Source organism: Notamacropus eugenii, chromosome 3 (assembly GCF_028372415.1).
Source record: "Notamacropus eugenii isolate mMacEug1 chromosome 3, mMacEug1.pri_v2, whole genome shotgun sequence".
Classification (NCBI taxonomy): Eukaryota; Metazoa; Chordata; class Mammalia; order Diprotodontia; family Macropodidae; genus Notamacropus; species Notamacropus eugenii.
The window spans coordinates 227,276,020-227,288,608 of NC_092874.1; the positions used below are offsets into that span (position 1 = coordinate 227,276,020).

Here is a 12,589-nt window from a genome sequence, read left to right on the forward strand (position 1 = left end):
GTGTGTCTCTGTGTCATTTTGAATACCTATGTATCATTGTTCCTGTGCCTACATATGTATCTGTGTCTTTTTTTGTCAGTCTGATGGTGTGCAGGTGTGTGTGCATGAGAGAGGAAGAGGGAGAGGGAGAGGGAGAGGGAGAGGGAGAGGGAGAGAGAGAGAGAGAGGGAGAGAGAGAGAGAGAGAGAGAGAAGAGGGAGGGAGGTAAGGAGGGAGGGAGAGAGAGAGAAAGAGAGGGAGGGAGAGAGAGAGAGGGAGAGAGACAGAGACAGAGAGAGAGAGAGAGAGAGTGAGTGAGTGAGTGAGTGAGTGTGTGTGAGTGTGTGGGGTGAGGGGGGGAGGGTATGTGTGCATACATATAGCTATGGCTAGAGAAGCCTGGTTGGGCCAAGGTTCTCTTGGTCTCCTGGGGAGCATAGGGGTATGGATGATGGATTACCACTTCCCCATCCCATCTGTCTCCCTCTCCCACTACAATTAGGAGGACCCTGACTTCTTCCCCAAATACAGTAGCCCCCCAAGCTCTCTCAGAATCAAGTGTGTCTGTATAGGGGGATTGCTGTCCTTGTCACTTGGGGGACACTATATTCACCAACTGTACTCCCAACCCCACTCTCTCTCTTAGACTGGGCAAAGCTAAAGCCAGTCATTATTCCTACAGTCAAGGGGGTACCCAGGGATGCAAGAAAAAACGAAAGATAGGATTGGAGGTGGAGAGTAAAGTGGGTAGGCCTTAGGAATGCAGACCCCTCCCCCAGGCAACAATGAGCTACAACTCCACACAACTCTTAGGTGGTTTCTCCTACCACAAGGTTGGGAAATTGCTGCCCCTGATAGAGAGGAGGGGCTGGGGGCAGAACAAAAGACTCCCAAGGACAGAGTACAAACTGAGTTGATTCAGTCCACAGGTAGGGGAACTGGGGTGGAGCACTTTGAGAATATCTCCAGTCTGGGCCAACTCAAATAACTCAGAAAGGGAAGGGAGGCTCTGGAGCAGGGTACACTGAGAGGAAAGGAGAGAGGGCTGAAGAAAGAAATGAGGGGGAAGGAACAGGACATCATTGTCCTTCCCCACTCTCTGAGGGTTCCTACTCTTGCCTCACACTACCCAGGCTTGCTCATCACCTCCCCCCCAGATAGTATGGATCCCCTGGCTAACCTGGGTAGGCAGCTCTTGCCTGAGAGAGCTGATCTTACCTCCTCAGCAGCCCCTCCAGCTTTCCCACATGGCTCAGATCAAACTGAGTGGCCCAGTAGAATATAAGCTCCCGGAGAGCAGAGGACCCTTCTACTTTTTGTTTCTGTATCTCCAAAGTCTACACAAGAGCCTGAAGAAACAACAACAACAATGCCGTCATCATCATCATCATCATATTCATCATCCTTACTGCCAAGATTGATACCTAGTTACCAAACACTGCTCCAGGGTAGCAAGTTTTCAGCCCTTATTATAGCTCATATAGCTCAGAGAGACCACTGAGGCAGGGGGGCAGTAGACCTGAGATGGGATGGCAGAGGGAACTCTGGGTTAGGAAACTCTTTCCAATGCAGGTCTTTCTTCAATACTTCTTCTGTGACTGACTTACAGTTGCAGATGCTAAATGACTTGTCCAGGGTAACACAGCACTTGAGTGTATGTGTCTATATGTATCAGAGGCAGAGTGTGCATTTTGCATTCGAACAACGTGGTCAGCCCATCGGAGTTGCACTCTCTGAAGCATAGTTTGAATACTTGGCAGTTCCGCTAGAGCACAGACTTCAGTGTCTGGTTCCTTGTCCTACCAGGTGATCCTCAGAATCTTCCTAAGACAATTCAAATGGAAGCAATTCAGTTTCCTGTCATGGCACTGGTAGACTGTCCATGTTTCACAAGCATATAACAATGAGGTCAGCACAACAGCTCTGTAGACCTTCAATTTGGTAGTCAGTCCAATACCTCTTCTCTCCCAAACCTTTCTTCAGAGCCTTCTAAATACTGAGTTAGCTCTGGCAATCAACCTCATTGTCAATGTGTACATCCCTGGAAAGTAAGTGAACTTATTCACAGCATTCAAAACTTCTCCATTTGTTGTAACTGATGGTTCCACGTATGGATGGTGTATAAAAAGACTATTTTATGGAGAACTTGCATGGGGCAGGTGACACGGTGGCCAGAAGAAACGATACAAGGACACTCTCAAGGTCTCTCTTAAGAACTTTGGATTTGACTGTGCCACATGGGAGACACTAGCACAGGACTGTTCAGCATGGCGTGCCCACATAAGAAAGGGGTGCTGTGCTTTTTGACAAAGCAGAATTGAGACAGCACAAAGTAAATGCAGGAAGCACAAATTTGGGATATTCACCCCAAATATTCACACGAACTATCTGTGCCCAAACTGTGGCAGAGCATTCCGAGCTGGTATTGATCTGATCAGCCACAGTCAGACACACTGGTGATGTCATTTTGGTCCTCTTTGAAGACGAAGGACAACAACCATCAGAGGCAGAACCTGAATTCCAGCCTCCCCTCTTTGAAGCCCATTCTCTAGCTACAGATGATGCTGCCCTTTTCTTATTCATATCATGGACAGCAACGAGGGACTAGACCTCATTAGAGGCCAATTCCTAGTCTAAACTGTTGTTTGGTCTCTTAGTGTAAGCTGTGAAGTCCTTGAGAGCAGGGACTGTCTTCTACCATTCTTTGCATCCCCAACACTTCACCCAGCACCTGGAATAAGAACAGGTGCTCGACGCCAGTTGACTGACTGGATTCGATTTTTCTGTTACGATTCAGACCAGTAATTGTCATCTTAACAGAGTTGCTTAAGGCAGCACTTCTTAAACTGTGGATCTTGACCCCCTATGGGGTCACAAAAAATTTGGCAACAATAAAAAGTTTCTGAACGAACAACGACCAAAAATTAATTAAAAATCAAACGCAAAATCTGAGGTGTTCTGGAAGTGCTTGCCTGGATAGCAATACAATTTCACCGCAGCCTTGGTTCTGAACACAAAGCATACACACTTTGTACTGAGCATGCCCTCAGGCCATGCAACCCTTCAGAACCTCAAAAAAGGGTCTCCAGTGGAGAAAAGTTGAAGATGTCCCAATCTGGAGTACTTCAGTGCAGTTAGACACTACAATGGATAGGCCTGGAGTCAGGATGACCTGAGTTTAAATCCTGCCTCAGACACTTACTAGCTGTGTGACCCTGGGCAAGTCACTTTACCCTATTTGCCTCAGTTTCCTCATCTGTCAAATGAGCTGGAGAAGGAAAGACAAATTACTCTGGTATGTTTGCCAAGAAACCCCAAATGGGATGGACATGATTGAAAATGACTGAGCAATAACTAGAGTACTTCAAGGTTATAAAACTTGCCTAGGATCCCTGCCAATGTTAAAGGAAATTCATAAATCCTGGTCTCTGTGACTTTGAGACCAGTTCTCTACCTATTACAGCATGCCCCCTCTTTGGTTGGTTGGTTGTTGTCCTTTGTGCTCAATGAGGATCAAGATGACATTACTATGTTGGGGTCAAGGTACAGTGTGTCTGACTATGAAGGCTCTCCCAGGTTGGGCTCCAAGAGTCCACATGAACATTTGGGATGCTCCCTCTTAAAATTATCATCATATCAGGGCATTGTAGGACAACAAAGAGAAGCTGGTACTCGAGATGACTGTGTCCTAACATCTATTTGGTTGGAATCATGGGTCTGTTAGAGGGAACTTAGATAGCCGTGGTCCTTGAATAGTAAGGGAGCCCAGTCTCTCTTACTCCAAATGCAGTGTTACACTACAATACCACTCTTTCCAGCTAACATCCTCCTATTTACTCATTTGAAACATGGAGGATTGAGCACATGCACACACACACACACACACACACACACACACAGACATACAAACACAAACCCCTGCCAGCTCTGTCTCCCTTGCCATTGCAGGGAGAATCCAAAATGGGTTCAGCTGCCTTAGCACTCATTGCGTCCTTCCCTATGCACTCACATGGAGGCCTCTTATGCTGAGATGTAACAACTTCCCTCGGTCGCTCATTTCCATGTCTCCTTATCCTGCCCTACAAAATACTCTTCCTCTCATCTACCCCACTTCCCTCTAGCTGTAATCTTATACTATCTCTCTGGTAGCTGTCCAAATGCAGAGAATATTGGAGCTTTTCTAAAGCTGGCCTCCCTCATGCCATCTCCAGTCAGCCACCTGTTTGTGTCTCCCATCCCTAGCAGTCTGGAAGTCCTCCCTATTATTTATCCTGAATTCTACTTTTCACAGTCTGGAAATCCATTTCAATCATCCTCCTATATTCACCCCATCTGAGTAACTGTTTGTATGTTTAAGGTCCCTCAGAGAACTAGGCTCACATTTACCCTTGGTCATTCAATCCACAGTGTCTATCCTTCCTTCTTCAGGTTGAAAGCAAGCTAGTTTCTTTTTATTCTTTCCTCTCTAGCAGGAGATCAGATCTCTCTCACCTAGTGAGAAAGGAATTTGATGTTTTTCTGAATCAGTCCACCACTTTGAAATGCCTCCTTTCCCTTCCAATATACTAAGTCAAAACCCTCCTTATCCTCTCACCTCAAGCATCCATCCCTTCCCCACCCTGACCATCCCTGAAAAAGGGCAGATGAAGGTCACCAGTCTTCTCTCGGCTCCCTATACTTATGTGGTCAGCCCTAGGGTAGGGAGAGGGAGCAATGGTTAATGAAAGACCCCAGCCCTGAACACTCACTAGAGAAGGGGGTAATTAGAAGCTGTGCAGGTCCCTGTCCCCCAAAAGGTACTGCTGAACAGCACAATCCATCATTAGAGCCAGCTGCAGGAGAGAGGTGGGGGGAGAGGCAGAGGGGCTCAGGATTGGCTGGTTGGGGCTTGCAGAGGAGAGGGCTGCAGGGGAATAACCTAAGAATGACCTTGCTGGTATTTTAACTCCTCTGCCTCTGCCCCTATCTTCCCAGTGTCCTTCCATCCCTGTTCCTCAACTATCTTTCCTGACTTTACCCTTCTGCCCAATGTCCCCCACCTCTGCCCCTCTCCCTTCAGCTTCTTTCTCTTATTCTTTCACCCAATCCCCTTTCCCAACCTCTTCCTCTCTCCTCCCAGCATCCTCACTCTCTTCTCTTCCCCTTTCTCTTGGGTTATATCTTTCCCCCACCATTATCATCAGCCTTCAATTCTCAAGTTCCCTCCCTACTTACAGTACTTCCTAGAGCTGGCAGAAATCTCTGGAAAAGGACAGAACATGCCTTCCAAGTGTGTTTATTTGTCTGAGCACTGGCCAGCTTGGATTGTGTATATTTTGATATCACAATATGTGCAAATTGTCTTGTGGATAAAGCTAGGTCAATTAGAGGGTAGGGAAGCATGTGTGTTTTGGTGCAATCCCATTTTCGCTCTCAGTGACCATATCTGCTCAAGGGGAGCAAGACTCTATATGCGTGGGGAATGCATGAACATGTGCTAAGTCTGTGTAGACTGAGGATGAGCCTGTTCTCATATGCTTGTGTGTCATGTTATGTTACACTAGGATGTATGATGGCACATATATGTGTGCCTCTGTGGACACATGAGGAGGATGCATTTTCCTGAGTATGTCTATACTAGAAATTGAGATTTGTCTCCTCATGTTCCTCATAGGGGAAAACAATGAGTCTGAAGACACGTATGTCTTCTCGGTCATTTCCCCCTTGTTCTGCCCCCCATTCCAATCATGGGTATACAGAAACCAGAATATGTTTGGGGCAGGGAGGAACCAGAAGCAGCAGGTCAGGTGGCCATAAGGAAGAGAGCTGGAAAAGGAAGGGCAACTTTGTCTACACCTGTGAAAGTTCCTCATTCCATATGCAAATGTCCTCATTAGAGATGCAAAGTGCTTCTCCAGTTAATAGCTGCAGCTTTTTCCAAGCTGATGCACTGAACTGAAGGAGAGATGGGGGAGTAAACCACCAGCAAGGTGCAGAAAAAGACAGGAAGGAGGACTCTCATTACCCAAGCCACGCACCTGGGTGGGCAGTACTCCATTCCTTACCCTGGGCTTAGGCAAACAGGTGGAATGGAGTCCCTGAGGGCAGGGATGAGACTCATGCACACAGCCAAATGTGATCCCACACCTACAGAAGCAGGCATCCCAAAGTCCTTTCACATCCGCTCACAGCACAGGCCAGAGCACTTTCCTGGGAGCTCTGTCTTGGGCCAGGTCTCTTCTCATCATCTCTTGGTTGCAGGGTGGTCCAGCTACTTTCTCCCTGGGTTTGGTACCCTCCTCACCCAGGAATAAGTTTAGGCAACTGGGATCAGACCCAGAAATATAATCTGACCACTTAGAGAAAGGAAAGGGAGATAGTCTGGGGTCTTCCTTTCCCTCCACACCCACTGACTGTTCAACCAGTCTCAGTAAGTTCTCTCAAGGTAAAGGGTTGGGTCAGCTTGCCATGGCTTCCATCAGTGGACTGGGAATTTTCTGGGGGCTTTGTCTACTAAGATAGTGATCTCTTTCCTCCTCCTCCTTCTTCTTCTTTACCTCTCTCAAACATCCTGAGATGGAGACTAATATACATTGTAGAATACTGAGGTTCCCATCTATATACACAGATAGGTGCAAATATATACGATGTTACACACATCAGGTTAGTTATACATGCACAGAGACACCTAGGTATACACACTTCCCTTTTGTATACCCTGTTGTTTGCACACTTAGGGTCAAACACAAATACTCCCCTGTTGTTATTGGGGGTTTTGGGGCAGTGGGGGTGGGAGGATATTGAGAAGCTGCCCCCATTCTACTCCCCCCTTTCCTTTCTTTCCCTGCTTCCCCCTCCCCCACTGCCTCCCTGGGCACCCGTTTGCCAGGGTTATTTATAGAAGCAGGCGATAAATTCAGTGTGTTTCTCGGTGCGCAAAGCTATAAATAATGGCACAGATCATTAAGCCCCTAGAGCAGGCCCAGCCGCCGACGCCGCGCAAACAAGATGAAGTACAAACCACTGAGCGAAAGGGAGAGAGATACCCAGAGAGAGAACACAGAGATATAATGAGGCAGAGACAGAGCCGGCAAGAGAGACCCAGGACTGACCAAGATGATAGGCCACTCCCCTCCAATCACTCAACCTATCCAAAGGACACTGTATATGAAGAGGCCAAGGGAAGGTTCTCACTGAACTCAAGAGGGGCTGGTGGTGTGGAGAGGGGGAAAGCTGGGCCTAGAAGCCCCTCCAGAGCGGAATAAAATCTTACCGATAGATGCCAGCATCTTCCCCACACATACTGTAATCCATGAGTGTCCCCTTCATCTCCCTTCTCTCACCCCATTTCTCCTTCCATCAACTCCTTTATCTTTTCCCCTCTTCTTTCTTCCCCTTTCCCCTCCATTTCTCCTCTCTCTTTCTACCCTGTTCCTCTCCTTTTCTTTTGTTTCTTCCCTCCTCCCCACTCTAGATCTCCAGGCCATGGGGAGAAGGCCTGCTAGCCTAGGAAGGAGCCGCCGAGGCAGAAATTCCCCTGTCAGCAGAACACTAGTGCTGACTGCTGATTCAGTGTCTGTGATCTCCCAGGCGGAGGCAGCAGGGGACAGGGAAGATGGATGAGGAGAACAGGGAGCAAGCACAGAGGGGACATTGGGGACTGGGGCTCGCGGCTAAGGTGAGGATCTGGGGGAACATCCCTGACCCCAATAGCTGACAATCACATCAGTGCCTGTGGATCAGTGAATGAGGCTAGCTGGAGAGAGAAGGCAATTGGAAGTTTGGGGTGGTAGCAGGCATGAGTGTGACAACGAAACAGGAGAGGGGAGAGGAATACAAAGGGAGCTATCAGACAGTCAGAGAGACACAGTGAGAAACAGACACAGAGAAAGAGAGAGAGAGAAAGAGAGAGAGGAGACACAGATGGGAGTAAGAAGATAGATCTGTCAGTCAACAAGCATTTATTAAGTGATTACTATGTGTCAGGCATTGTGCTAAGCTCCAGGAATACAAAAAAAGGTGAACGGGTGAAATGGAAAGCCCTGGACTTGCAGGCAAAAGACCTAACTTGGGATTCTGCCAACTTGTAGGTGAGCTCAGACAAGTGACTTTTCTCAGAGTCTATTCCCCAATCTGTAAAATACAGGTATCTCAAAGAATTGCGTGAGGTTCAAAAGAGACAGTTAATGAGGTAGAGAAGAATGCCTGTAGAATCTGAAGTCCTGAATTTGGAGTCAGGAGACCTGAGATCAAATCCAGACTCAGCCACTTACTATGTAACCTTGATCATCTAACCCAGGGGTGGGGAGCCTTTGGCTTCAAGGCCACATGTGGCCCTCTAGGTCCTCAAGTGTGGTCCTTTGAATGAATCAAATGATTTTGTTCTGTGAAGTTTGGAGTCAAAGGGCCACACTTGAGGACCTAGAGAGCCACATGTGGCCTTGAAGCCAAAGGTTTCCGACCCCTGGACCCTGGCTAGATGTGGATACTGGTTCTTCCACCTTCTGTGACAGAACAGAATGTGACTTTAGGCAAATCATTTCAGCATTTTAAACCTCTGCTTCTCCCTCATCTTTAGGATATAGGGTCTGGAAGTGGTGTGAAGGTGGAAGAAGAACTACAACCATTTCCTCATCTATAAAATGAGAGATTTGGATGGGATAACTCCAAGTCCAACTCCCTCATTTTACAGATGGGGAAACTGAGGTTCTAAAAGGTTAGAGACTACCTCAGGGTCCCACAGGGACTTACCAGAGGCATGCCAGGTTCTTGTGAGAAAAGTTCTTTGTAGAACTCATGATGTAAAATGCCATCCACATCCAGAGAAAGAACTGTGGAATTGGAATACAGACTATTTTCTCTTGTGTTATGTTTTGTTTGGTTTTTCTCATGGTTTCTCCCATTCATTTTAATTCTTCTATGCAACGTGACTAATGTGAAAATGTGTTTAATAGGAACATATGTGTAGAACCTATATAAAACTGGATGATATCTTGGGGAGGAAGAGAAGGAGTAGAGGAAGAAAATTTGGAACTTATGGAAGTGATTGTTGAAAACTGAAAACTAGTAAATTAATAAATTTGGGGGGGAGAAAAGAAAAGTTCTTTGTAAACTTTAAAAGGCCACATAAATGTGAATTATCATTGAAAATACTCCGTGAAATACCAAGCACTATATCAATATAAGTTGCTGATATTATTATTAACACTCTGTATCTCATCCACAGGCCACACAGCACAGTCCAGGGACTCAGATCATAGCACTTTCCATCAGGCTTGGGAAAATTCAGATTGCTTCCATGGCTGAATGACATTCAAGGCTGTCTCAGATCCTTCCTTTGGTCTGTTTTCGGAGGGGGGGTCCTCCAGACTCTTGGGCATCCTCATGACTAGTTAAGAATCGTGCCTTAAGCAACTCTATCTTGGTCCAGAAATTTCTTCTTTGGACTAACCTGCAGATGTTGTTCAAATCTCTTCTAGGAGAGTAGAGCCTGTAGCCAGCACAGGAGTCAGTGGTCCCTAAAAGCTAATCAGGATTAATGACTCTGAAGATTTGCCATGACAAGAGTAGAGACAGTGACATTCCTTCTCCATCAATGACAGAATAAGAGAAAATGGACTTTAGCCTCAGAACAAATGAGAAGGGAATGCCTGGTTGTGCAGGCTAAAGGGGACCATGGAAGGCATCCATAGTTGTATGAAGGAGCTGTTGTGGGGCTAAGCTGAGTACTGCCTTCCTTGGATGCAGAGGGATGGCCTAGATGACCTTGGAAGGGCTTCCCCTGCCTCCTGCCCCCATCCCCCATGAACATACCCTAGCCAGCTTCATCACTAGACCTACCATCTGCTTGGGCTCTGTTCCCTTGTCGTCGGCTCTGATGCAGAGCATGGTTATTTGCCCAGGGATTTATAGCAGGAACCCGGACAGCAGCTAAATCCCACAGCCACAGAGGTAAATCAGCCGCTGCGATGGGCTGGAACGAGGGAGCTGTTGGCCTGCAAGGCAGCACGCTGGGTCTAGAGAGGAAAACACTTGTCCCTACTTCCTCCGGGGCAGCCACCAATAAATCCCCTCCAGAGTCAATCCCAGACTGGGGCACTGAGGGCTTGGCCAGATTGGAAAGTCTGCCAGTGATGGTGAAAGAAGATTCTATTCAAGTGGGTGATGCTCACAGAAACTGCAGCATGAGGTACTGAAGCTAGACACCAAGAAGGACTGTCCATGCAGCAGAGCTGAGAGACACCACAGAAGGTACTATCTCCAGAGTGAAGAAAAGGATTTTGGGAACTGGAGGAACCTTGCCTGGAGTCATGGGGAGAGACAAAATGTCTTTAGAGAGGCCTGAGCGGCCCTTCAACATTGTCAGAAGGAAAAAGAAATGACAGAGCATCTTGTTTGACCTCTTCTACGTGGAAGCTGAAAGGGGATACATAATCTAGGCAGCAAGCCAGAGAAAGGGCAACCTCGGACACTCTTCAGGTTTAACCTGACAATCAGCTAAAAGGAGAAGGGCAGAAAGGGAGAGAAAAAGTGTGTGTATGGTGGTGGGGGAATAGAGGGGGAGAGGGAGGGAGAGAGACAGAGAGAAGGAGAGGGAGAGACAGACAGAGATATATAGAGAGAGATAGAGAGAGAGAGAAAGGGTTGGGGGAAGAGGGAGAGAGAGACCACAGAAGTTTAGCTCTAGAGCTAGAAGGGCCTTGGGAAGATCTCTAATCCAGCTTCCTCATTTTCCAGATGAAGAAAATGAAGTCTAAAAGTTAAGTGACTTTCTCCAGGTCTCCCAGCTGGGAGGTAGGAGAGCTCAGATTTGAAACTGGGTCATCTCATTTCAAACTCAGCACTTAACAAGGCAGCGCGTCAAAGATAAAGCTGGGGAGAAGAAAATAAAGGGGGAGAAACAAGAGAACCATGAAGTGAAGAGAGAGTGGCAGGAAAGAGAGATGATGATGATGGTGGTGCTAATGTTTATATAAGGCCTACTTTATGCCACACACTGCGTTAAGTGTTTTACAATTATTTCATTTTTAAAATATTTTAATTTTTCCCAATTATATATAAAAATAATTTTAGCCTTCATTTTTTTACAATTTTGAGTTCTAAATTCTCTCCCACTCTCCCTCCTCTCCCTCCTCATTACGCAGACAAGCAATTTGATATATATATATATTACATATATCCACAAACACACATAAACATATACGATTATTATTTCATTTGATCCTCACAATAACCCTAGGTGTTATTATTATCCCCACTTTACAGATAGGGAAATTGGACAAAAAGGGGCTAACTGACTTACCCAGAGTCAGCAACTAAGTGAGGTTGGATTTGAATCCAGGTCTTCCTGACTTCAGGTTCTATCCACGGCACCACAGGCTACCCCAGGAGAGGAGAAAAAATGAAGAGAGAAAAGAGGGGGGAAAGTTTGGGAGAAAGCAAACACTAGAGGGAAAGAGACGATCTCTTAATTGCCGAAGCTAATGGCTTTTTCTCAACCTGAATCCCTCTCAACTTCTCTGCAGCCTCTAGCACTGCTGAGCTCTCTCTCCTCTTTGGGTTTTTGGGATACTCCTCACTATTGGTGTTCATCTCATCTGCCTGGCCACTCCTTAGTCTCTTTTTTTTTCTTGGAGGGGGAAAGGCAAGGCAATTAGGGTTAAATGACTCGCCCAAGGTCACACAGCTAGTAAGTGTCAAATGTCTGAGGCTGGATTTGAACTGGGGTTCTCCTGACTCCAGGGCCAGTGCTCTATTCATGATGCCACCTAGCTTCCCCCTCAGTCTCTCTTGATGACTCATCTTCCAAAACAAGCCTCTTATTAGAGGCTGTTGCCCAAGTTTCTGTCCTGAAAGCATCCTCTCTCTCTCTCTCTTTCTCTTTATGTATGTGTATATGTATACACACATACATACATATGTGTATATTCTTATATTCTCTCACATTGTGACTTCATTAGCTGTCATGAACTTAATTATCATCTCTATGCAAATGACTTTTTGTTACTGTTAAGTAAGATTTTTTTTTAGTAGTGTCTGACACCATTTGGGTTTTTTTTTTTGGCAGAGATACTGGAATGGTTTGCCATTTCCTTCTCCAGTTCATTTTACAGGTGAGGAAACTGAGACAAACAGAGTGAAGTTACTTGTCCAGGGTCACACGGTTAGCAAGTGTCTAGGGCCATATTTGAACTCAGGTCTTCCTGACACTGGGCCTGGGATTTTATCCACTACACTTCCCTAAACGACTTTCAGAGAGAGAGAGAGAGAGAGAGAGAGAGAGAGAGAGATAGAGAGAGAGAGAGAGAGAGAGCGCTATAGATAGATATATAGATATACACACACATACGTACATACACATATATATGTACCTACGAATCTATATCTGTATCTCCAGTTTAGAGTCTCTCTCCTGAGCCCCATTTAATTGAATTCCCAACTGCCTATTGGACATTTCAAACTAGATGTCTATAGGCATCTCAAACTCAACACATCCTAAAACTGAATATATTATCTTTCCCCTAAAACCCTTTCCCATCCTGAATTTTGCTCATTCTTTAGAAGACATCACCATCCTTCTAGTCACCCAGTCTCACAGCCTTGGAGTTAACCATGACTCCTCATTCTTCTA

The 12,589-nt window shown here is 46.2% G+C and overlaps 1 long non-coding RNA gene across 9 annotated transcripts in view; it reads right to left on the reverse strand.

The window, feature by feature from the left end:
• Nucleotides 1–12,589, reverse strand: part of LOC140534170 (uncharacterized) — a 67,662-nt gene that overhangs the window by 17,980 nt on the left and 37,093 nt on the right. For 6 of the 9 annotated variants that reach the window (XR_011977189.1, XR_011977192.1, XR_011977190.1 and 3 more), the window contains one exon: nt 1,198–1,328. This is a non-coding gene — a long non-coding RNA (uncharacterized lncRNA). Of the gene's footprint in view, nt 1–1,197; nt 1,329–11,260; nt 11,338–12,589 lie in introns of all 9 variants that reach the window. The other 3 variants (XR_011977191.1, XR_011977197.1, XR_011977196.1) reach the window with 1 other exon arrangement.